The sequence below is a fragment of the Zingiber officinale genome, chromosome 5A (genome assembly GCF_018446385.1).
Source record: "Zingiber officinale cultivar Zhangliang chromosome 5A, Zo_v1.1, whole genome shotgun sequence".
Classification (NCBI taxonomy): domain Eukaryota; kingdom Viridiplantae; phylum Streptophyta; class Magnoliopsida; order Zingiberales; family Zingiberaceae; genus Zingiber; species Zingiber officinale.
Window position 1 is genome coordinate 110,298,825 of NC_055994.1, and position 25,683 is coordinate 110,324,507.

A 25,683-nucleotide genomic window follows, 5' to 3' on the forward strand; every position below is an offset into this window, starting at 1 on the left:
CCAAAGCTGTCACGCGATTTCCCAGCCTCTCAATCAATCAGCCGATCGATTGGAGGCTCCCAATCGATCGACTGATGATTGGGAGTGCTTCTGTACGACAACAATACTTCCCCAATCGATCCACTGATCTATTGGGAAACCCTTTTGTCGCGGCATCCATTCAATCGATCAACTGATCGATTGAATGTGATTCAATCGATCGGTTGATCGATTGAATGTGATTCAATCGATCGGTTGATCGATTGAATGTGATTCAATCGATCGGTTGATCGATTAAATCACCTTAACTTGCCCTAATCAGGTCCCAAGTCACTCAAGAACCAACATCTGGTCACCCATGACCTGTTGGGACATTGTGCCTAGCATCCGGTCACCCTTGACCTGCTAGGACTCTCTCACCAAGTGTCCGGTCAATCCCTTTAGCTCACTTGGATTTTTCTCCTCGTGTCAAGTATCCGGTCAATCCTTTTAACCGACTTGGACTTTCACCAGATGTCTGGTCAACCTTGACCCATCTAGATTTCCTCGTGCCTGGCTTTACTCACCAGGTCTTTCCATTGCCTGGCTTCACTCACTGGGACTTTCCCTTGCCTAGCTTCACTCACCAGGACTTTCACTTGCCTAGCTTCACTCACCAGGACTTCCAACAGCCTAGCTTCACTCACCAGGATTTTCCATACTGCCTAGCTTCACTCACTAGGTCTTTCACCTTTCTTCACTCACCAGAATTTTCTTCTGCTTAGCTTCACTCACTAGGACTTTCCACAACTGTCTAGCTTCACTCACCAGGACTTTCACCTGGCTTCACTCACCAGGATTTTCCACTCTGCCTAACCTCCCAGTTAGGACTTTCACCTGGCTTCACTCACCAAGATTTTCCAGTCTGCCTAACCTCCTAGTTAGGACTTTCACCTGTCTTCACTCACCAGGATTTTCCAGTCAAGTATCCAGTCAACCTTGACCTACTTGACTATCCTTCACAATCTCCGCACATAAACAATTGCGCCTACAATCTCCATGTATTGTCAAATATCGAAACCCAAACATCAAGACTCGAGCTCGAACCAATTCAAGCTCAGTCAACTAGGTCAACCTTGACCTAGGGAATATTGCACCAACAATCTCTCCCTTTTTGATGTTTGACAATACCTCCTTTAAGTTAGGCTAATCTCATATCCTCAACCTCCTTCATGCCAATATATGAATGAGGATTCCGTCCATTCTCCTCCTTTTCTAGAGGGTAAATTCCCTCTTAGGTAATGAAGACCTAACTTAAACCCTACATTCTCCCCCTATTGGTACACATCAAAAACTCTCCACCTGAAGAGTTACCCAATATTGTTTACAACTTCACTCGTTATTCACAACCCAATAACGAAAGTCCCATACCCTTCAATATTCTCAACACTCATCCTCGAGCATATACCATCTGGTATGCTCACCTACGATGCAAATGAAGGTCTCATTCCCTTCATTTTCATCACATGCTCATCCTTGGGCATATACCACCTGAACAATGGAGAAATTCACTCTCCAATGTATTCAAATGCCCAACCTTGAGCATTTTCATGAAAGAAGGTTAACCACCTTCCAAGGTGTATGAAAAATAGATTTTCATGTCCTTAAAGAGTAACTCCCCCTAAACACATGCACGTAACTTTTGTCATTGCACCAATAATGACTTGGAATCCCTAAACATATAGGAAACCCAAATTTAGAAGTTTTGAGATTCAAAAATTCAATATTGAAACCCAACCTCAACCTAAACCTCAACTTAGTCTTCCTTAACCAATCCATCCTTGTTTTCATCATGAAAACTCCCCTAAATGTATACAAATGTGTTTTGAGGGGTAAGGAGGGGTTATATAGACTAAAAAAATGCTAAACTCTAGCTTACCTAGCCAAAATCAGCATTTCAATCGATTGGAGTTGGGTCCCAATCGATTGAACCCAGCTGAATCGATCCACTGATCGATTCAGACTACGTGCATCAATCGGTGGATCGATCCAGCAAGCTTCTTCTCGTGAGAAATGCCTTCTTAATCGATAGCCCGATCGATTGAGGCACTCCAATCGATCGGGTGATCGATTGAAGCTCTGAAAATGTTGAAATTCACTTTCAGTCAATTTCAGAAACTCCCAAAAAATTCTACAAGATTCGAAAAATCATGAAAATTCATGTAGACATTCCTTAGGGCATATACTATCAAGAAAAAAAATATTTTTCTATGAAAATACTTTCTATTTTCCAAGATTGACACAAACTTGAAAACTTGTAAAAACTTTAGAGTTTTCTTCTAGTTTGTGTCTAACTTTTCAATAATGATTACTATCAAAAGAAAGTCTTCATCAAGGTTTTCTAAAAGCATTTTAAAATCTTTTTCAAAACCAATATCCAACCATGTTCTTTGGGCTCAATGCACATGACTTGTACATTAGCTTTCCCAATGATTGGAAAACACATAACTAGTGTTGTTTTGATGAACTTAAAACTCAAAAGAATACAGTTAATCAACACCTTGAGTATTTTTCATCACCCTAACATCTCACTTGTATCTAATGTGTACGAAACTACATACAAGTCACCTTATAGTTCTTTAGTGAGATGTAAACTTTGGTTTTTCCCTAATCTAGGGATCATGCATATCTATCTAGGCATTTTGAGGTTAGGAACATCCACCAAGGATGTTACTTGTTAATGAATGTCATTTGTCCTTAGTTTGTAAGGAATTAAAATAATGCATGATGCGTTATGGCGTTATGGCATACATCAAAGATAAAAAATTTTCAAAAGAAAATTTTCTATGACTACATGATGTATGTAGGACATGACATGGTATTTTTATATTTTTTCATAATAAGGCATGAGTGCAAGAATAAATATGATGTCATGACATATGATGGGCAAACAAAGCATGGCAACTTAGCATAAATAAAATACCTAAAATGACTATCTAAGTATCCTTAAACCTTAGCCAACTTAAAGTTTAAACCTAGATTTTCCAATATTTCCCAAAAAAATGCCAAACCCCAATTTTAACATTTCCTTTGCTTTTCCTACATTGTGCCAATTTAAATTAAGCATATTCCTCAAATTTTGGTACAAATTACTCTTTTAAAGAGTAACAAATTAAAATAAGGCTTAGATTCGCCTTTAACTTCCCAATAAAATGCCAAAATCTCAACTTGACATTTCTTTACGATTCTCCCACTTATGCTAATTTAATTTAAAATCAATTTTCTCAAATTATGGCACATTTTACTCATTTCAAGAGTAAATCATAATCCTTTTCATTTTCAAAGGTTAACAATAATCTTGAAAATACTCTCCGAGTGTCAACTTCATCAAAGTTGGATTAACTACCCTTCTAATCGGAGTTGACACTCTCTAACCCATCTAAGGGGTAGAGAAAATGCTCCTAGGAACCCAAAACTTAATGGTGCTCCTTGGATGCTCTAGGTATTCACTAGGGATAACTTCCCTAGATACCTTCCTAGTGACCTTGTTAGACTTCTTAGAGTCCTTGGTCATCTTTTCTAGGTCAACTCTAGGGATTTCTTCCCTTGTGATCTTCTTTGTGACTTTCTTAGACTTCTTAGAAGTCTTAGTCACGTTTGTTGTTGCAAAAATACTTCTAGGGATAACTTCCCTTGTATTTTTGACTTGACCACTAGGCCTAGGGTTAGTTCCATAACTATATGGAACTCTATGGTAAGAAGACACATCCTTTTTGATTTTAGGTTTGTATCCCAAACATCTATGACCCTTGCTAAACCTAGATTTTGCTCATTTTGTCCTTTTAGGATATTTTCCATCCTTTTTAGGGTCTTTTCTAATTTATCAAGTCTTGACCTCAAGACTTGATTTTCTCTCATTAAATCCTTAGTTTTTTGGTTTTTTCATTTAATCCTTGAGCAATTTTATTTTTAGTCTTGTAACTAAAATCCTTAGAATTCTTGTCTAAATTTTTATCTACCTTCCTAGACCTAGGTGTGGTAGTTTTAGCATGAAGAGCTACATGTTTTTCCATAATGCTATCATGCTTCCTATTTTTATGGTAAATAGCATTAAAATTATATAAATTAGAACTAGCATGCTTTTTACCATTATTTAAAGGTGTAGGCTCAACAAATGATACCTTGCGTTTTACCTTGGAGGCTCTCCCTTGAATTGTGCTTCCTCCTTGAGCCTTGACCGCTTTCTTCCCCTTGGGACATTGACTACAATAGTGTTCCTTTTGATTGCAAGAGAAGAACACAATGTGCTCCTTGCTCTTCTTTGTTTCGGGAGCGGTCTCTTTGGACTTCTACTTGCCCTTTAGTGCCACTTGGCTCTTCTTCTTGGCCAATTTTGGGCATTTTCTTTTGTAGTGCTCATGTTCCCTACACTCAAAACATATAATATGATTTTTATTCTTAATTGAACCATTTTTATCTTCATGTGTAGGGATGACACTTTCTCCTCCATTTGATGTTTCTTGATTTTTGGAGGATGCAACATATTCTTCTCCATTTGACCCGGATGTAGAAGCTTCTCCTTCTTCTTGATCCAATATCAACAAAGGTCTCTCCCCCTCAATCCTAGAGATGGAGACTTCATCTTCCTCTTCATCCTCTTGTACATGAAACAAGGAATATGCTCCTTCCTTGCTCTTTTGGTTGCACTCCTTTGAGGATGAAGCTTCTAGGACTTCTTCTTCCGATATTGAGCACCTCTCAACCTCGGAGTCCTCTTCTTCTTCTTTTTGATCTTGATTCAATGAATCACCCTCATTTGATTCTTCTTGGATTGGTACAGTGGAGGGGATCTCATGAATCGTTGTCAATTTGCTCAAAAGCTCCTTGACATCTTTGAATTCTCCAATTTGCTCCAAAATTTGGCTAGGTAATAGATTGACCAAAAGCTTGGTCACTTTATCATTTGCCTCACTCCTTTGAATTTGTTCTTGGCTCCACTTGCTTCTCTTGAGAACTTTGCCCTTTGAACTTGTTGGAGCTTCGAAGCGTTCCATGAGAGCAAACCATTGCTCTATCTCCACCATCAAGAAATTTTTTATCCTTGATTTTCAAAGATCGAAGCTCATCATTGTGAACGGTGGAGGCACCCTTGTATCAAATCCAAGTCCATCTTGGAATTCCATTTGAAGTTGAGCTTCTTGAATGAAGTCTTCGACTTGTAGAATTGCTCCAACTTCTTCACCCTCTAGTTTTTTGCCCCTTCCGGCGATGATTCCAATGAAGAGTAACCTTGCTCTGATACCACTTGTTGGAACCAAAATGTAGCTAGAGGGGGGGTGCATATCTCTTCACGATCTTGTGCTCTTCGTTGCTTTGTTTCTTCGATGATGTGCAGCAGAAAATACAAGAAACAACAACGACAATGCTAACACAAGGGATTTATTTGGTATCCACCTCAAGAAGAGGTGACTAATCCAAGGATCCACACACTCATGCACCCTCCACTATGAAATCACTCCTTTACGGTAACTACCGAAGGCGGAGCAGCCTTACAACACTCTCAATACAAGAAGAAAGCAAGGGAAGACAAATACAAGAAATATCTTACAAGATATGTAATGAAAACCCTAACCCTAGCTTCTTCTTCTTGTTGTAGATCCACCTCTTGACTTGGAAATGCCTCCAAGAACCTTCAAGATCTGGCGGTGAGAGATCTGTAGAGAAGCTGTGGAGGAAATGCCTGTGTCGCTGTGTGGAAGAGAATCGAAGGTCTATAGAGAAAAACGCTCACCAACGTCTTTATCTGCGACAACGGTCGAATCCCAATCGATTGGATTGCTCCCAATCGATTGGGGAGACTTTGGATCGATCGATCGATCGATCCAGAGCACCTCTATGCTCTCAGGAATTTTCTTGAATCGATTGCCCAATCGATTCACAGCAATCGTGCGTTTCTCCAAAGCTGTCGCGCGATTTCCCAGCCTCTCAATCGATCAGCCGATCGATTGGAAGCTCCCAATCAATCGACCGATCGATTGGGAGTGCTTCTGTGCGACAACAATACTTCCCCAATCGATCCACTAATCGATTGGGAAACCCTTTTGTCGCGACATCTATTCAATCGATCAACCGATCGATTGAATCACCTTGACTTACCCTAATCAGGTCCTAAGTCACTCAAGAACCAACATCCGGTCACCCATGACCTGTTGGGACATCGTGCCTAGCATCCAATCACCCTTGACCTGCTAGGACTCCCTCACCAAGTGTCCGGTCAATCCCTTTGACCCACTTGGACTTTTCTCCTTGTGTCAAGTATCCGGTCAATCCCTTTGACCTACTTGGACTTTCACCAGATGTCTGGTCAACCTTGACCCATCTGGATTTCCTCGTTCTTGGCTTCACTCACCAGGTCTTTCCATTGTCTGGCTTCACTCACCGGGACTTTCCCCTGCCTGGCTTCACTCACCAGGACTTTCACTTGCCTAGCTTCACTCACCAGGACTTCCAACTGCCTAGCTTCACTCACTAGGTCTTTCACCTGGCTTCACTCACCACGATTTTCCATATTACCTAGCTTCACTCACTAGGTCTTTCACCTGGCTTCACTCACCAGGATGTTCTTCTGCCTAGCTTCACTCACTAGGACTTTCCACAACTGCCTAGCTTCACTCACCAGGACTTTCACCTGGCTTCACTCACCAGGATTTTCCACTCTGCCTAACCTCCCAGTTAGGACTTTCACCTGGCTTCACTCACTAGGATTTTCACCTGGCTTCACTCACCAAGATTTTCCACTCTGCCTAACCTCCCAGTTAGGACTCTCACCTAGCTTCACTCACCAGGATTTTCTAGTTAAGTATCCAGTCAACCTTGACCTACTTGACTGTCCTTCATAATCTTCCCAGATGAACAATTGCACCTACAATCTCCATGTATTATCTACATGTATTGTCAAACATTGAAACCCAAACATCAAGACTCGAGCTCGAATCAATTCAAGCTCAGTCAACCAGGTCAACCTTGACCTAGGGAATATTGCACCAACAGTCCGCTCCTCAGCTCGATGCGGTTGTAGTGTTCCACTGGATTTATATCGGACTTTCCTGGAAATGATCCCTGTACTCTTGAAAAAGACTGGGCTATCTAGGCTATCTAGCTGTCTTGCATCTTCTAATGTTTTTCAGAATTTTCCAGTCTTTGTGTCAATTGCTTGATCTCATTATTCATCTCTTTTTGCTCTGAGAGAGCTTCTTCGAGCATCTTTTTGATTTTGGACAATTGTGAAGGTTGATGTTGTTGATAAGTTTGTTGTCTAAATGAGTAGCTCTATTACCCAGGTTGATAGCTTTGTTTTGCTTGTCCTTGGTCCTGATTATTCCTGTACGAAAAATTTGGGTGGTTCCTTCATCCAAGGTTGTATGTGTTGGAGTACGGATTGTTTTGCTTTTGGTTGTAACTGACTATCGCATCACATTGCTCAAGTTGGTTTATCTGTGCTTGTATTGGCCCTAGGGGGCAAGTATCTTGAGCGTGATCCGTACTTCCGCAAGTTTCACAAAAACATACTATTGCATTGGTCGTGTTGTTTCCCATTGCCTCAAGCTTCTTGGTCAGAGCGCCCAGCTTTGCAGACATGACTGTGACTACATCTACATTGAATTTTCTTAACGCCTTTATTGGATTCCCTGAGAAAGAACCACCAGATCTTTTGGTTGTCCACTGATGGTGGTTCTGTGTCATATTCTCTATGATCTCTTCAGCTTCATCAAGGCTCTTGTTCATTAATGCTCCTTCTATTGCAGAATCGAGGGATACCTTTGTGTGATAGTTAATTCCATTATATAATGTGTGTAGAACCAACCATTTCTCAAGGGCATGATGGGGGCACTGTCTAAGCATACTTTTGAATTTGTCCCAGGCTTCAAATAATGATTCTGATTCTATCTGTTTGAAGCTTGCGATCAAATTCCTCATGTGGACAGTTTTTCTTGGCGAGTAGAATTTGTCCAGAAATTTCTGCTCACACTGCACCCAAGACATTATGCTGTTTGCTGGAAGAGAATTTAGCCACTTCTTGGCTCTGTCTTTCAGGGAGAATCCAAAAAGAAGTAACCTTACTGATTATGGAGGGACCCCGTTCACTTTCATAGTACCGCAAATCTCGTAGAAAAGCTCTAAGTGATGGTTTGGATCATCGTGCGGTCCTCCTCCAAATTGATTCTGTTGAACCATGTGGATTACTGCAGGCTTGATTTCAAAATTGTTAGCTTCGATTGGTGGTTGAGTGATGCTAGACCGAACCCCTCATGCATAAGGTGCTACATAATCCTTCAACAGTTTGTCAGCCATTTCTGAAAATTCTTGTGCGGCTTGAAATACATTTTGTAAGTTTCTTTTTCTCAAGAAGGTCCTATCGATCTTTGGGTGGAACGATAGAAGTTGTCCTGAAAGATTAGCTCTTTGCATGCAAAAACCAGATATGGAATAAAGTAAAGAAAAGAGTTGGAATAATAATATTTTTTTATGTTTTAATAAAAATACAAAAAATAAAAAAAACAAAAATAAAATTATTTATCTCTAAAATGCATAATATTAGGAAAAGCAAAGTCTAGTCTAATCTAATATGATTTTTGCTAATGTTATAGACGCAGTCTCCGACAACGACGCCAAAAACTTGTTACGATTCCGCAAGTGCACGGATTCGCCGTCAGTAATAAAGATTATTGATCCCACGAGGATTGGTTATAAGCACTAGTAATGATTCACTTAGGATTAGCTAAACTACCGATAGTTGTAAGTTATCTAAAGGGATTGAGAAGTGGAAACGAGAACTAGTGAAGAGAGAGTAATTACTTGGTTTATGAAGAGTTCTAGGAGTTTAGTTTCATTGTGGTGGTATTAATGTATCACATTATATCCTTTACTCATTGTCCATCAACATGCATTCGCCGGAAGCTATAGCAACCATCCTTAAGCACTAAATAGAGAAGATCCCTGTGAAATCCTGTCACGGTTAACCCCTGTCACTAGGGCACCTCTGTAGGTCACAAGAACACAACTCTAATTGTGTCATTAAGGATAGAAATAAGAGCTTGGTTTGGTCTCTTGCTTCCTTGTGGAGAAGTTGCCTCTTCTTTCAAGGAAGTACCCTAGATGTCCGTGAACAGATTACCCCTATCACTAGAGCCCCTCAGGTATATGATCTAAGATACTCTATCTACGAGGTTAGCAGTCCCTACACAATCAATTAATACACAACAAGTCTCATGCATAGTAGTTGAAACAAAGCAACATAAATCATCCAATGAATAAAGGCATAAATGCGAGTCTTACATCAAAACCAATCCATAACTACTCTCCCTAATCCTAGAACAAGGAATATACTCCATAGACGTCGGAGATAAACCCGAAGACATAATGTAATTAAGCAAACAATTATCAAACAAGAAGAGAGAAAGAGAAAGGGCTCTTATCCAACAATGACGAGTGATCTTCGGATCCAATCCTTTGCTTCTGGAGTTGATGTAGTGATGAAGGATCGCTGGACGGAGGTCCTGGACTGCGTGGAATGACACCAAGGCGATTCTCCCTTTGACCACTCGCTTCCCCCCAAGGAGAAGGGTTAGAACCCTTTTATAGGCTAGGGCACGGCTGCGGCGGCACGGTCGCGGCAGCACGACCGTCTGAATGTGGCACGACTATGCCTTCTTTTATCTCTGGCTGCGCTGCACGACCGTGCAGATGTGGCATGACCGTGCCTTCTTTTGCCTCTGGCCGTGCTGCACGGTCGTTCCAATTGGCACGACCGTGTGAATTTGGGGCTCTGCTCCTGGGACACGACCGTGCAGGATTGCACGTCCATGCATTGCTTGGCTGCTGTCGTGGGGGGCATGGTCGTGCAAGTTTGCATGGCCATACAAGGATCCATCTCAGTTTGGCCGCACGACCGTGCAAGAGTTACACGATCGTGCACTGCTCTTCTTCTGTTTGGCCACACGACTATGCAAGGTTGCATGACCGTGTTCTCTGCCTCGTTCCAGTGCATCGACAATCGTTGTTTTTGCTTCGAAAGTTGTCCCTATCAACACAAAACTAAACAAAGAGCAGATATCCGAATAAAAGAGTATTTATGATGAGTACATGATAAAATTGATGATCATGCAAAAAATATATATGTATAAAACAAGTAAATGTGTGTTAAAACATGCTTAAATGATCGTAATATTTATGCACATCAACCGTCTATTAATTAAATGTACATTTCAAAAATCGACTTATAGGTTGTGGCAAGGCATAAGGACCTTTTTAGGTGTCAGAGAAATGACCACTTCTAGATAAAGTATTTTTAAAAAATTAGACATTTAATTTTCTATTGATAAACCTTAGTCTAACTAGCCTAGGATGTGGCAAGGTAGCTTTGATTAGTTCCACTTAGATAATTAGACCAAGAAGAGTACTCCTTACCCCGCTTGACTTTTTAGACCAAGTTTTCCTAACGTACTATCATCTCGCCTTATTCTGGTACTAGGTTAGACAAGAGTCAAATTATCTTTTTAACCTAGTCCTAATTACCTAATCAGGTAGACTATATTTTTGAGGTACCAATTAATTTTATGCCTCCTCCTAAATCAGAGAATCTCTATTTTAAGTTTTTGATTTAGTCTAGATTTGTTATTATTTTTATTGATTAGTTTCATAATTAAAAGATACTTGATTATAACTTGATTTATGGAGTTTAAGTTTTAAATTTGACTTAGACTTATAATCCAAGTCTAGATTTTGTGTGTTCATAAAATTATTAGTAATTAATCAATTTTATTTTTCAAAAGTTTATTTTATTTTTCTAATTTTCTAAAGCTTTAAGACAACTTTTTAAACTTTAAAAAATTATTAAATAATTTTAAATTATTTTTATTTGATTTTGAATTAACTTGATTAATTAAATTATATGAATTAATTGATTTATTTGAGTGAGCATGCATATCTAATTTTTGAGGAAAATATAATTTTTAAAGATGCTTGTGGCTTTCACGTTTGTTTAGAAATATTCGAGTAAAACACAATGGAATAAGAAAGAAAGGAAAGAAAGAAAGCAATCGCGAACACCAAGAATTACTTGGTTCTGAGCCTATGGCGACTCCTACTCCAAGGCCCACACATGAGAGTTCTTTCGATGGGCAATCTACTATCAATTCCGAATAAGTACAAGTATGGAATTACAATATTAAAACAACTTGTAAAATAAAGAATACCGATAACTACATATATGAAGAATTAAGCCTTTAGTCGTTGGAGCAAAGTCTGAGCATCGAGGAAGTGTTTTCTGAGCAGCGTGCAAGAGCAAAAGTCGTTCTGAATGTTGTTATTTAGTCCCTGATCAAATGCTGCTTATATAAAATGTTCCAGATGCCTAGAACCCCTCTCGGCACCTGGACCATGTGTTCCATCCAATCGACGTGCTCCACATCAACTTATGGATATTTTTTCGACTCCGAGCGCCCGGACCGTCTGGGTGCCTAGACCGAGTCCGGGCGCTCGGACCCCTTCCAGGTGCCCGGACCAACTTTTTCAGCCACCTTGATTTTCTACAAAATAAAGTTAGTCTAGGTAATAAGTAATATATAAAATATGAATTTGACAACCTCTAACTGTTTGGTTCTGACTTTGAGTTTCACTAAAACTTTAGGTCGAACCGACGTTTACTGTTCCCACTTCGGGGGAACACATCCTCACGTACTCCTCTTAGGAGAGTTTACCTTTTGCTAGATCGGTCCTCCATGACTGTCTGGAGTTTTGCTCAGCGTCCGATACTTCAGGTCTTCATGCTGAATGTCTGCTCCATGACTCGTTCAAACTTCCACCTAGTCCGCGACACCAGGATTTTCACCTAGAGTCCCCGACTTTAGGATTTCACCCAAAGTACTCAACCTACCAAGACTTTGTCTTACCTAACCACAATTAGGACTTTCCATAACCTAGGGTTACCATCACCTAGGACCTAGGGTTACCTCCCCCTAGGGTTTTCCACATGCCTAGAATCCACTAACACTTTTGCCTAAGATCACTTAGGACTTTCCTAAAAGCTCATTCACACTTGTTAGACAACAAGTAATCTTAACTTTGTACCCTTTGTCATAATCAAAACTTAGATTCGATCGTCTTGTGCTCCCTGCACCAACAATCTCTCCCTTTTTGATTATGACAACCTGGTTCAATATTAAATAAAATATAATAATAAAGTACAAAACTTAAGCATGAGCATTAGAGAAACAATTAAAAGAACTTACTAATGCATAAGTAAAATAATTTTACAAAAAAATTTCCATTATGCTCCCCCTTAATCAAAAGTTATATATTTAACTTAACTTTCACTTTTTGTAACGACCTAATTTTCCCTATTTAGAGTTTTAAATATCTTTAAAAATATTTGGAAATGCTTTAAAAATATTCTAGAGATTTTTAGAAATTTTTAGAGTATTTTTATGTAATTTTTTGAGGTCGTTTGGTATTTATACTAAACGAAGGAAGTTTTGACAAAAAATTGTCAAAGCTAGGATTCGAGCCGTGGACCTTGGACTTGAACCGAGTCTTAACCGAACTCAGCCAACCAGCTGGTCTGCGAGTATTTTGTTAATCAAGAAGGGAATAAAATGTATATAAGGTAGGAATTAGTAACAGAGAATAAGAGGAAAAAGGGGTGCAGCGAGGATCGAACCTGCGATCTGTGGCTTCGAGCAAAACCTGCCTGACCGGCTGTGCTCGCGGGTTGTGTTAACCTAAGAGGGAGAGAAAAATATTTAAGTTATAGTTGGAACCGAGAATAACTTAAGGGATAAGTTTATATTTCCTTTTCCCGTGACCTAACTTCTCGATCCCTCTCCTCTTCTCCTCACACGCGACGCCGCGCGACTCTTCTGCTCGGGCGAAACAGAGCTGTGTTAGGGCTTCATCTCCGGCGCCGGCAAAAGGCTCTTTCCGACCGATCTTCACCCAACCGTGACCCTCTCGTCGTGGAGAGCACGCGGACCCGAAGGAGACGCCGAGACCTTCACCTATCCGAAACCCTAGCAGCCATCTTCTCGGTTGTAAGTTAAAGAACAAGGGTGAGTTGCTACTCACCTGCAGTAGGAGTAGTTCCGCGAGTCTTGATTTGCGAATGAGCTCTGATTTGGTATTTTTGCGCCTTCCTGTTGTTCGGCTGGTTTCCTTTTGGTTCTTGCGATTTTGGTGTTGCTGCCGTGGGTTTCAAAGAAGGATCAAGAAATGGTTTAGTTTAATTGAGCATCTAGATTGAATTAAATAACAAGAAATAGTTACATATATGTAGTTATGTATAGTTCTGTATCCTATGGAAATGAATCTGCAAATGTTTAAATGCCATCTTGTGGCTTTATTCTCAGATTGAGATGCGGACATACTTCAAAATAGGTTGTGATTAATTTAAATAAATTTTAAGTTCATGTTTACCTTCGACTTGGGTTTTGTAAGCCTATAGAATTCAAATTGTCAATTAAGGTATAAGCTATGAACAAATGGAACAAGTTTTACATAAGTTTGAAGATCCCAGTAGGTTTTAGCTTGAGTTGGAGCTTGCTGTAAGGTTTCGGTTTGCACTGTGGAAGGGGCACGAACAGTCTTATTTTCTGTGGTATTTGCAGTAGATATGGACAACTACAATTGGAGTATAGAATAGCCTTCTTTGGTGTATTTCTGCAGATACGGGCAGCTTCATTTGGAGCATAGAACAACCCTCCTCCTTGTGTAGTTTTCCATGTTTCATTTAGTTCCTTAACAATAACCTATGTTTGTTATCATGTGTACGTGTACAGAAGTTTTCATTGCTATCAGTTGAGAATGTGCAGCATCTTAGTTTTGATTCCTCCTTGCTAATTACCATACATGAACAACCCCTTATTTTGAGTAGATAGTTTAAGAAGTTTGTTAGTATTAACAAGCATGAATAGATTCTTATTATGTTAGTATGAATAGCATTTTAGTTAGATGTTCCTTTGCAATTAACTAGCACGAACAGCAATATTGTACATTACAAGTTTGGTTTTCTTGCTGGTTTACTAAGCATGAACTAGACAATTTGTATGAAAGTAAGCAATTTAGGCTTCTTTAAGTTCCAGCAAGTTAAATCTTTTGTTACCATGATAGTATTCAGTTTTAAGATCTTATTTTTAGCCATTTAATTTTAAGCAGGCAGAATTAGATTTTTCTTGCTACTACACAAGCATGTTAAACTCTTCTAGAAGATTATGAGAAGTAATAACTAAGAAAAGACCAAGGTCTTAAATTGATCCTAAATTCCAGAAGTTTAGGATTAAAAGCACACTAAGTGTTTGAATAAATGCCAAGGCATTTTATTATAAGAGAATTAAAGAATAACAAGTATAAGAAAGATAAAGAAAAGAAATGAAAAGGCCAAGGCCTTAAGTAAATTCCAAAGTCAAGACTTTAGGGATTTTGGCACACAATGTGTCTATTAAACTGCCAAGGCATTTAAAGAAGAAGTAATTAAGACTATAAGTATTTTACTTTTAAGAAGAGGCTAGTACCCGACTTCACAAGGTTGTCGTTAAACAAATCCAGGTGTCCAATTCCAAGGTCTTGGCCCTGGTAAACCAAGGTCTGCTCTTTTAGGATTGGTGGTTCGCTACCCCAACCTATTAGGGAACGCGCATAAAATGGTACTATGCCTGGGCCCAATAGAAGTTGATTACTATTTTGAAGAATTATAAGTATAAGTTTTTGAACAAGTAAAATAAGTTTCACATAAGTATTAAAGAATAAGTCTTTAAGCAAGTGAAATAAGATACAGAATGTGTTTAGAATTCAGTAAGTTGAGTTCTTTATGCAAGCATGATAGTATAGACTTGCCTTACATGTTTAGCCTTTCAGTATGTTACTTTACTAATAGAAGAGCATGAGTTAGCTTACTGTTATTTGCTATTTATGAGCATGATCAGCTATACATGTTTAGTATTTCAGTTAGTATGATTCCTTTATTGGTTTATGAGCATGATTAGCTATACATGTTTAGTATTTCAGTTAGTATGATTCCTTTGCTATGTATGAGCATGAGTAGCTTTACATGTTAGCATTCAGTTTTAGCTTGTTTTTATTTATATACATGCATATTGAGTTTTTGTGAGTTAGATAGCGCTCACTAAGCTTTATGCTTATAGTTTGCATTTCCTCCTACTACAGATAAAGGAAAAGCTAAAGTATGAAAGGAAGGCGACAAGGTGGTGGTGATGAAGGTGTGTGATGGCTGGACTATGGGGAGATCAAGAGTTTGCTAAGGAATTGTCAAGACCTTTCTATTTAGAGTTCTTTTTGGTTTTCCTTAAACGCTATTATGAGGTTGGGACTGTAATTGGGTTTATTCTGTACTTGTAGGCTGATATGTCCTATTGTTGGAGTTATATACTTGTTTACCATTGTTAGAATAGTTTCTTTTGAGTCATTGTGTTATTATTATTGCGTGGTTGTGAAAAAAAAATGTGTTCCAGCCGCCTGTGGCTGAGTATATATCATTTGTATTGTTGATTTGGTCACCGGTACAGGGGAGACTCTGTCGAAATTTTTCGGTAGGGATTCTTCGTAGTCAAGTAGCGTACCGGTTAAGTAGAGTTAGTAGTTAGGTAACGTCCACCTTTAGAGTAGTAGTAGTAGTGTAGAAGGTGGGTCGTTATAGTTCATCTCACTTGGTTACTAGGATTCATAAACTCTAATACTTAAGCCTGGAGGTTTAGAGTTCGAATCCTGGGGGAGGCAAAAATCCACTGCCAGGGGTGGAAAGTCCTAGTGAGTAACGACACGGCCAAGGGTCGTCGGTCGACGACATGAGAGGTCGCCAAATGGGCCGACGGTCGACGACCCGAGGGTCGCCAAATGGGCCGCCAAATGAGCCAAGAGGGCCGGGTCGTTACAATAAAAAGGCGCCCTTTTATTGTAACGACCCGACCCTCTTGGCCCATTTGGCGGCCCATTTGCTGACCCCCGGGCAGTGGATTTTTGCCTCCTACAGGATTCGAACTCTAAACCTCCAGGCTTAAGTATTAGAGTTTATGAATCCTAGTAACCAAGTGAGATGATCTCACTTGGTTACTAGGATTCATAAACTCTAATACTTAAGCCTGGAGGTTTAGAGTTCGAATCCTGGGGGAGGCAAAAATCCACTGCCAGGGGTGGAAAGTACTAGTGAGTAACGACACGGCCAAGGGTCGTCGGTCGACGACATGAGAGGTCGCCAAATGGGCCGACGACATAAGGGCCGACGGTCGACAACCCGAGAGTCGCCAAATTGGCCGCCAAATGGGCCAAGAGGGTCGGGTCGTTACACTTTCTACATTTAACTTTCTCTCCCCCTTTGACATAATCAAAAAGATACTGAAAGAGAAAAGTAAGATAGTAAAAAAATACTAACTCTTACTTTCTTTCAAAATTTTAATTTGAAGCTCCCTTTGAATTTATCACTTTAAACAATCTTAAAAGGGATTTAAAATATTTTTCTTTTGAAAGATTAAAAAGTTTAACTAAATACTTAGTTTTAGAAAAGATTTTCTTAAAAAAATTTAATTAAATACTTAACTTTGGAAAGATTTTATTTAAAAAAAATTAACTAAATACTTAACTTTAGAAAGATTTTCTTTAAAAAAAAATTAACTAAAGACTTAGCTTTAGAAAGACTTAGTTAAGTGCTTAGCTTTTTGAAAAGATTTAAAAAAAAAACTTAGTTAAGTACATGAAAACTTAGTTAAAAATATTTTTTTAAGAAACTAATTGTACTTCCTTTTTCAAATAACATATTTAAAGTTACTTTTCAAAAAATAGCGAACCCCCTTTTGTTTTTCAAAAATAATTAAATAAAACTTACAAGGGTAGTTGAGATTTTGAAAAAGCTTTGAGAAAATATTTAACCTAAACTTTATTCACTCCCCCTTGATTAATGCCTAAAAATTTAAGAAAATTATTTAAGTTTTGAGAGTCCTACAATCCAAGCAAAATAAAAAAATAATTATCAATTTTTCTGATTTTCCATCTCATCCTTTCTGAATTATGAAACATGTTAAGCTTATGAGTTTGTGTGAGATGGAGAATTCTGAAAGATATTTAAGTCTAAGGAGAATAATATAATTTTAAATATCAAAATAGATTAAATTTGAATTTTTAAGTTTAAATTTTAATTTGAAGAATAACTAAGTTTGAATTTTGAAAATTATTTTTGGAAAATAATTAAATTAATTAATTATATTTTTAAAATTATTTGGATTAATTATTCTTTTGAAATTGATTAAGAATTTAAAATTAATTAAGAATTTGAAATTAATTAAGCTTAATAATTTGAAGTTAATTATACTTTTAAAATTAATTAAGAATTTAAAATTAATTATACTTAAGAATTTGAAGATAATTATCCTATTGAAATTAATTAAGAATTTAAAATTAATTATACTAAAGAATTTGAAATTAATTATACTTTTGAAATTAATTAATTAAGATGACTTTGGTCAATTGAATTAATTTTAGTTGAATTTTAGTTAAATTGAATTGAGTTTAATTTGTAACGACCCACCTTTCTACACTACTACTACTCTCTAAAGGTGACCGTTACTTGACTACTAACTCTACTTAACCGGTACGCTACTTAACTTCGAGAAATCCCTACCAAAAAATTTCGGCAGAGTCTCCCCTGTACCAGTGACCCCAAACTGGGATACAAACACTATATACACAGCCACAGGCGGCTGGAACATATTTTTCACAACCACGCAGAAATAATAACACGACACTAAAAAGAAACTATTCTAGCAATAGAAAACTATATAGCTCCAACAATAGGAAATAACTCAACTAACAATGCGGAATAGACTCAATTAATCAACATAGACAAAGGAAACAACTAATACAATCTCTATCAACTTAATAACTGAAAGAAAACTCAAAAGGAGTCTTGACAGTTTCCTTAGCAAACTCATGATCTCTCCATAGTCCTGGCATCACACACACAGCATCTCCCCGTCGCCTTCCTTCTTATACTTTAGCTTTCCTTTTCCTTTATCTGCAGTAAGAGGAAAGTAGTATCTATAAGCAAAATGCTTAGTGAGTGCTATCTAACTCACAAAATCACGATATGCATGTATATAAATAAAAACATGCTAAAACTGAATGCTAACACGTAAAGATACTCATGCTCATAAATAGCAAAGGAATCAACTAACTGAAAAGCTAACCTGTATAGCTAAACATGCTCATCAACTAGCAAATCAATAACATGTAAGAAAACTAAACATGTAAAAGCTGCTAGCATAAAAGGAAGCTAAACTTACTGATCTTTAAAACAAAGTGAAACTTGTTTTACTTGTTCTAAGTGGATTCTTTTATTTCACTTGCTTAAAACTCATTCTTTAGTACTTTTATTCTTATGTAAAACTTATTTTTACTTGTTCATAAACTTATACTTTTAATACTTGAAAATAATAATCAACTTCTTTTGGGCCCGGCATTGTACCACTTTGCGCGCATTCTTAGTAAGCATCGAGGTAGCTAATCCCGAAACTACTAAGATACTTCTAGGCCTTGTGCCTAGGGGCATCTTGGAGCCCATCCCTTGGACCTTGTGTCCGGTACATGCCATTTAAAAGTAAAATACTTGTTATATCTTAATTACTTCTTCTTTAAATGCCTTGGCATTTTAATAAGCACCTTGTGTGCCAAAAATCCCTAAAGTCTTGACTTTGGAATCTACTTAAGGCCTTGGCCTTTTCTTTCTTTTCTTTATCTTTCTTATACTTTTCTTTATCTTTCTTATACTTTTCTTAAACCCAAAAATACTATTAGGGTATCTTTCATATGCATCTATGAATGAAACTAACTATGTAACACATAATCGTGCATAAAAGAAATCTGCACATATAATACTTATCAAAAATTTGCACTAATGCTTAACAGAAATCTGCATACTAGCTTAATAAAAATCTGTATAATAGCTTAACAGAAATCTGCATACTAGCTTAATAAAAATCTGCATACAAGCTTAATCAAATCTGCTCACTACACTAACTAACTTCTGCACTTAAAAGCTTAATAAAATTCTGCTCTTATAAACTTAATAAATTCTGCACTATAGGCTTAATTAAAAATCTGCATAAGCTTAATTAAAATATGCAAGTCTAATTAAGCTACTAGAGATCTAATTGGATCTTCCAATGTTAAACCATCAAAACTGCAATGCTATATAATTCAAATCTGTATGCTTATCTGAATGGTAGCAAGGAAGCATAGCTAAACCTCATGCTAGAATAAAGAAACTCAAATCTGTATACTTAAATGAAAGTAGCATAGCTAAACCTCAAATCTGTATACTTTACTTATAAAAATTCTGCACTTGTAATCTCAATAAAATCTGATAATGTTTTCAACCTATTCTGCACTTTTATCTACAATGAAATCAAGCTTAATCCTGTACTAAAAATCTGTATACTATGTTCTGCCAGGATTTACAACTTTTACAAATATAAGTTATCCACTCTTTACTTATTCCCGTAGCATATTTCCTGTGCCCATTGAGGTAATAAGGGAAACCTAAATCTGTGCTACTAATGAATTCAAAGCCTTCACAAGCAAACATGTACACCTCAAGCCAAATCAATATCTTGCTATCCTTACATAAGAAAATAGAACCAATCCATAGCCAACCAAAACTAAACATGCTAAAGCTTAAAATCTATGTAAACTTGTTGAAAACTTGTTGCAACTATCTGTGGTGCCACGACAAGGAAGCAAAAGAAGCCCAACGTGCTACACATGGCTAATCAAAGCTAAACAATCTGTTAACTTCCGAATCTAACAATTCCACGTGCTTGAACTGAACTATAGTTCATCCAAGGTAAGGATCAATCTAACAATTCTTCATTAGGTTTCATGGCAGCAACCTAATTATAAACTTCCTCCAAAACATGCTTCGAAATCAAATTTTAAACTTGCTGGAATTTAGAACCTTAAATCTTGCTACTGTTCTTTATGCTTAAACTGAACTAATCCTTCTCTTCTTTCTTTAGGGTTCACAGCAACAAGCAAAAACCAAGAATCGTCACAGCAAAATTTGAAAAAAAAAACAAGAAGAAAACGAAATCCGGAGCTATCCTACTGCAGGTGAGTAGCAACTCACCTCGCTGTTCTTGAACTTACAACCGGAGGAAGATCTAGGGTTCGGATGAGCCCCTAACCGAAGGAGGAAGAAGGTTCTAGGGTTTGGAAACTTGCAACTCTCGGCCTCTTCTTGTGCCCGCGCGCTCTCCTTGCCCAGAGAAGCTCGGACTTGTGAAGAATCCGCGGAGGAGGAAGCTCGTCGGCCGCCGGAGTCGCCTAGGTGCGTGCTGCGATTTTCGCCGAGAAGGGTTGGCGCCGTCGCGAGTGAGGAGGAAAGGTTCGGTGAGAAACTTTTAGGGTTCGGGAAAACTTAAACCCCTTTCTTATAACTAAGATTTCTATTAGTTACCATACCTTAAATATATTTATTCCCATATTTAGTTAACAAAACAAGCTTAGCTCGATTGGTCGGGCCTGTTGTGCTTGGGTCCGAGGAGCTGGGTTCGAAACCTAACTTCTACAAATTTTTTTTTTTTTTTAACTTTCCCCTCTCGGTAAAAATACCAAACGAACTCCAAAAATTGCATAAAAATACTCTAAAAATTCCTAAAAATCTCTAGAATATTTTAAAAGCATTTCCAAATATTTTTATGGACATTTGGAACTCGAAATAGGGAAAATTGGGTCGTTACATAATTAATTTGAGTTAACTACTTTTTATTTTAAACCTAGGCCCATCTCACTCTTTTTTAGATTTTTAATCAGGGAACCTTATAGGTTTTGTGAGATGATTAATTTAATCTTTAATTTAAATTCAAATCTATGGATTGATTTATATTTGAGTTAGACTAAGGTTTAACAGTTAGTCAATTAAATATTTATTTCAATAATTGACTTCAAGGCTGTGGCGAGGCAATATGCCTTTTTGAGTATTGGATCATCAATCACTTCTAGACAAAACCTTTTAAAAAAATTAAATATTTAATTTCCTTTCTAAAAATCCTAGATCTGACTAGTCAAGTGTAGCTCAGGCCTAAGTCCTTATCTATCCTAATCTAAGCATATATAAAGAGAGAGCAATAAATCAAACATCAATCAAGTTTATCTAATAAAAATGGTCTTTCGATTGGTTCCCCTGGATCATAGCCTCGATAAGGTCTATCAAGGTAGTGGATTTGATCCTTGGGGATCCAATATTGATTAAGTCCAACTTGATTAGTCAAGTTAGACTTAGGGACCCATGCTTGGACTAGGTTCTTAGTTGATCGATTCACTAAAGACAAGTAAAATTTGAATCGATTTCTATCCTTGTATCCAAGTCCAGTTCAGTTGTATATGACCCTTTGTTTTCCAAGAATCAGATTAAGGTTCTTGTAACCCAAGGTGAACCATTCCAACATGTCTTTAAGTTCCTTGCTTGACTTTTTAAATTAGAATTCTCTTCCTCAAGTTGTTGAACTTGAGTTGAGATTCCTTCTTGAATTTTCTCGGTCAAAGAACTCAAGTTAGTCACTTCCTTAAGGATTGTTACCTCCTTTTGGAGTGGCTTGACCCGAAGATTGGATTTAGCCAATTTTCATAACAAATATTTAATTAAATTTTGTAATTCATCAATTTGAGTACCAACGAACAGAGAACTTACAAAGTGGTTTGGCCCTTCAGAAACGGATATTGATCCGTGGCTTCTTTCGGACTCGGTTTCTGTTCCGCACCGGTTTTGGACTCAGACTTGGTTTTGACAATGTACGCTTGTGCTGGTAGAACAACAAAGCTTGCTTGCTCGTGTTCTTCTTCGTTTGACTCTTCCGATGACTCAGACCATGTTGCCTTCAACACCTTCCTTCTTCCTTGCTTCTAGTTTGGACATTCAGGATTGTAGTGTCCATTCTTGTTACAGCCATAGCAGGTAACTCCAGACTTGACCTTCTAGTTCAATTGAGTCACCTTCTTCTTCTTAAGTACTTTCCGAACTAGTTTGACTAGTTCGGTGGCGATTTCATCTTATTCTGAGTCTGATTCATCTTCAGACTCAGGTTTGGTCTGGCGCTTAGGCTTTAACTTCTTGCTCATGAGTTTCTCTGCAAGTGGCGCAATACCTTTCTCAGCCCGAGTAGTATTAATTTGTTCATGAAGTTCAAATTTGAAAAATAACTCGTCTAATTTAATTTGTGAAAGATCCTTAGACACTTTGTAAGCATCTACCATGGATGCCCGCAAAGTGTTCCTTGGAAATGCATTAAGTGCATACCTGACGCCGCCGCGATTTTCCACCTTTTGTCCAATTGTTTGGAGACCGTTAAGGAGGTCTTGGATGCATGCGTGAAGTTGGCTCGCCATCTCACCTTCCTACATTTTTATATTATAAAGTTTATTTAATATCAAATTACATTTGCTTACCTTCATGTCAAAAGTTCCCTTGTGTAGCTCGATCAACTTTTCTCATAGTTCTTTTGTGCTTGAAAATGACCTGACTTGGTTCAGCTCTTCTTTGGTTAGTCCACATTGTAGAGTGCATGTTACTTTGGCATCGACCTCGATCTTTTTCATCAGATTTGTGTCCCAGTTCTCGCATGATACTAGTTTTCCGGTGCCGTCGAGAGAGAGGACGAGGCCTGTTTAGATGATTATCCACATCTCGACTTGTGTTTTGAGGTGGCTTTTCCAGTAGCTGAAGTCTTTGCTGGAGAAGAGGGGAGGGCATGCAGTCCTATGCCCTTCTTGATGGGATATTTAAAAGAATATTCTTGCACAACAAAAAAATAGAACTCGTCCCAAGACTAGGTCTTGGTTTAGTAGTATGGAATAAAGTATTAATCAAATAAATAAACTCGAGTGGTGTTGCACCAATTTTGAGAAGAAAACTCGATTGCATTAAAACTAATCAAAATAAGGCAATTGTACATATTCTAATCGACTCCGAAAAATTTAAAAACTAATACCACGAGAAAAAAAATTGCTTGAATGGTGGTTTCACCAATTCAAAGCGACTCCGCTCGAATACCAATTGTAGGATCGATGAGCTAGAGGGGGGTGAATAGCGCCAGAGGCTTTCACATTTGTTTAGAAATGTTTGAGTAAAATGCAGCAAAATAAGAAGAAATGATAGAAAGAAAGCAATCATAAACACTAAGAGTTACTTGGTTCGGAGCCTATTGTGACTCATACTCCAAAGCCTCACGTAAGAGTGCTTTCGATGGGTAATCCACTATCAATTTCAAATAAGTACAAGTATGAAATTATAATATTAAAACTGTAGGACCGTTAGATTCGATAGAGGGGGGGGGGTGAATATCGATTCGAAAATATCGAGTATAAGTGCAGCGGAAAAGTAAAGTAGACACAGGGTGTTTTTACTTCGTTCGGAGCCTGTGACGACTCCTACTCGAAGGCCCGTACTCCTTGAGTACTTTCGTTGGGCAATTCACTAGCAATTCGGATAATTACAATTTAAGTACAAAAAGATGCTAATGAAAAGAAAAAATAAAGCTGTACCGACAGACAAGGAATTTAAAAGAGCGGGATCGTGTCTTCGGAGCTTTGTGTAACGACCCGCCTTCTAACTACTAGGCTGTAAGGCGAATCGCTACAGTTGTACTGTACTGACTGTGCGGAAAACTGATCTAATTTAAACTTTTCTACTAATTGATGACTGTTCTTGGTTCTACATGTGCTAAAGGATGTAATCTGAGGAACACAAAGCGTATCCTACATCCCATATGGACTAGAAGTTGATCTACTGAGTTTCTTGGTCGAAACTGAGCTTCCCAATCGATCCAAACTGAACTGGATCGATTGCTTTCCGTTGGATCGATCCACGGATCGATCTAGGCTGCTACTGGCACGGATGAACACCCTGGATCGGTCAGCTGACCGATCCAATGCCTTAGTCAGATCTCTGATCGGTCTCCGACCGATCCAGAGTACACCGACGGCCTCAGACCGATCCAAGGCTCACCGATCGGTCGGCGCATGATCGTGAGTTTCAACCCATCGTTGTCACCGGATCGGTCGGCCGATCGATCCATAAACGACGCCAACTGTTACCGGATCGGTCACCGATCGGTGACACGAACCACCGATCGGTCTACGGACCGATCAGAGTTTCGATTCGATTCAGAAACTCTGATTTCAGCACTGCTTCATGCCAAAACCTCATACAACAACTACCTAATGCATAATAAACTATTCTAATAACATGTAGTAACAATTCTAAACTGGTTCATGGCATTTTACTTACTAAAACACATTTTAACAACTTAAAGTGCATGGAAGTATAAATTTCTAAAAGTTCTAACTGTTTAAACTTGCTAAGGTTCAAGAGTGCATAAAACATGAAAACTAGAACTAATAAGTTGCAAAGTGCTAAAGTAAATGCTAGATCCCCAGAGGGTCTTTTATTCCAGTTCCTGCCACACACACCATCTTTGCATTGCACTCCAGCTTCCTCTGCTAGTCCATTTTCCTTTTACCTGTATCTGCAGTATAAGGAAAATAGTATCTATAAGCTAAAAAGCTTAGTAAGAAACCATCTACCTCACAAAAACATGCAACGATGCAAATATGATTTAAAATCATGCTGTTTAAAACATATGCTGAATATACTGAATAAACTAAGCATGGCATGACATATAAGCATACAATCATGGCATATCTAAACCTGAACATAAAAACATGTATAACAACTGCACATAAAGTTATCATGCATATTCACAGGGAAAAACTAAACTGGAGCATGATACTGAACTGAAACTGAACTGCGCTAAAACTGATCTTAAACTATAATCACTGGATTAGATTAAGAGTTTGAAAACTAATATCATAATAAGTGAAAATAGTAATCATGCTGTTTGGGCCCGGCAACTGTACTTGCTGTGCGCGCATCCCTAACTAGACCCGGGTTTGCAAGTCCCGAATTTAGTAGGGTTAACTAGGTTATCTAAACCTAGGGACGACTGTGGGAGTCCAACCCAATGGATATCTGATCCAGTACAGTGCCACTGAAAATAAAATACTGAAATAGCTAATACTTGCTTATTCTATTGTTTCTAGGTTATCTGAACCTAGAGCTAGGTTATCTAAACCTAGAGGCGACTGTGGGAGCCCACCCATTGGATATCTGATCCATATAAGCTGTAATGAACTGAGAATACTGAATAGATACTTCTAATGTATCTAACTAAGCTGTTGAAGATGCATATGGTGCATTTTTACTAAACTAGCTATTTTATCGAACACTTAGTGTGCCCTAACTCTCCTCTCTATTAGGGAGACCACCTCTAGGCACCCGACAACGTCTAACCTCCTATCTGATGAGAGAAAGCGTGTCCGACCCATCTAGAGGTGTTCAACTAAATCCCTAATCTGCGAAGAGAATTAAATACACCCTAGATATCGATAGAAAATCTGCATACATCCTAACTAAATCATAAAAACTCAATCGGAAGCTATTATACTGCAGGTGAGGGGTTTCTTACCTCCTATTCGTAATTTCTTACGATTCTAATCGCTAGGTTTCCGGTGGAGATGATCTTCTCGACGATCCGCTCGCGTCTACGTGTTCTTCTCGCGAAGGGGAACGTCCTCGTATCGAAGATCTCGCCGGAAGAAGTTCCCTTGGCCCTT

The 25,683-nt window shown here is 38.2% G+C and overlaps 1 non-coding gene across 1 annotated transcript; it reads left to right on the forward strand.

Annotated features, from left to right (window-relative positions):
• The first annotated feature begins 7,831 nt into the window (after nucleotides 1-7,831).
• LOC121983604 lies at nucleotides 7,832-7,937 on the forward strand. Its single transcript, XR_006112634.1, has one exon. It is a non-coding gene; the product is annotated as a small nucleolar RNA R71 (small nucleolar RNA).
• The last annotated feature ends 17,746 nt before the right edge of the window (nucleotides 7,938-25,683 follow it).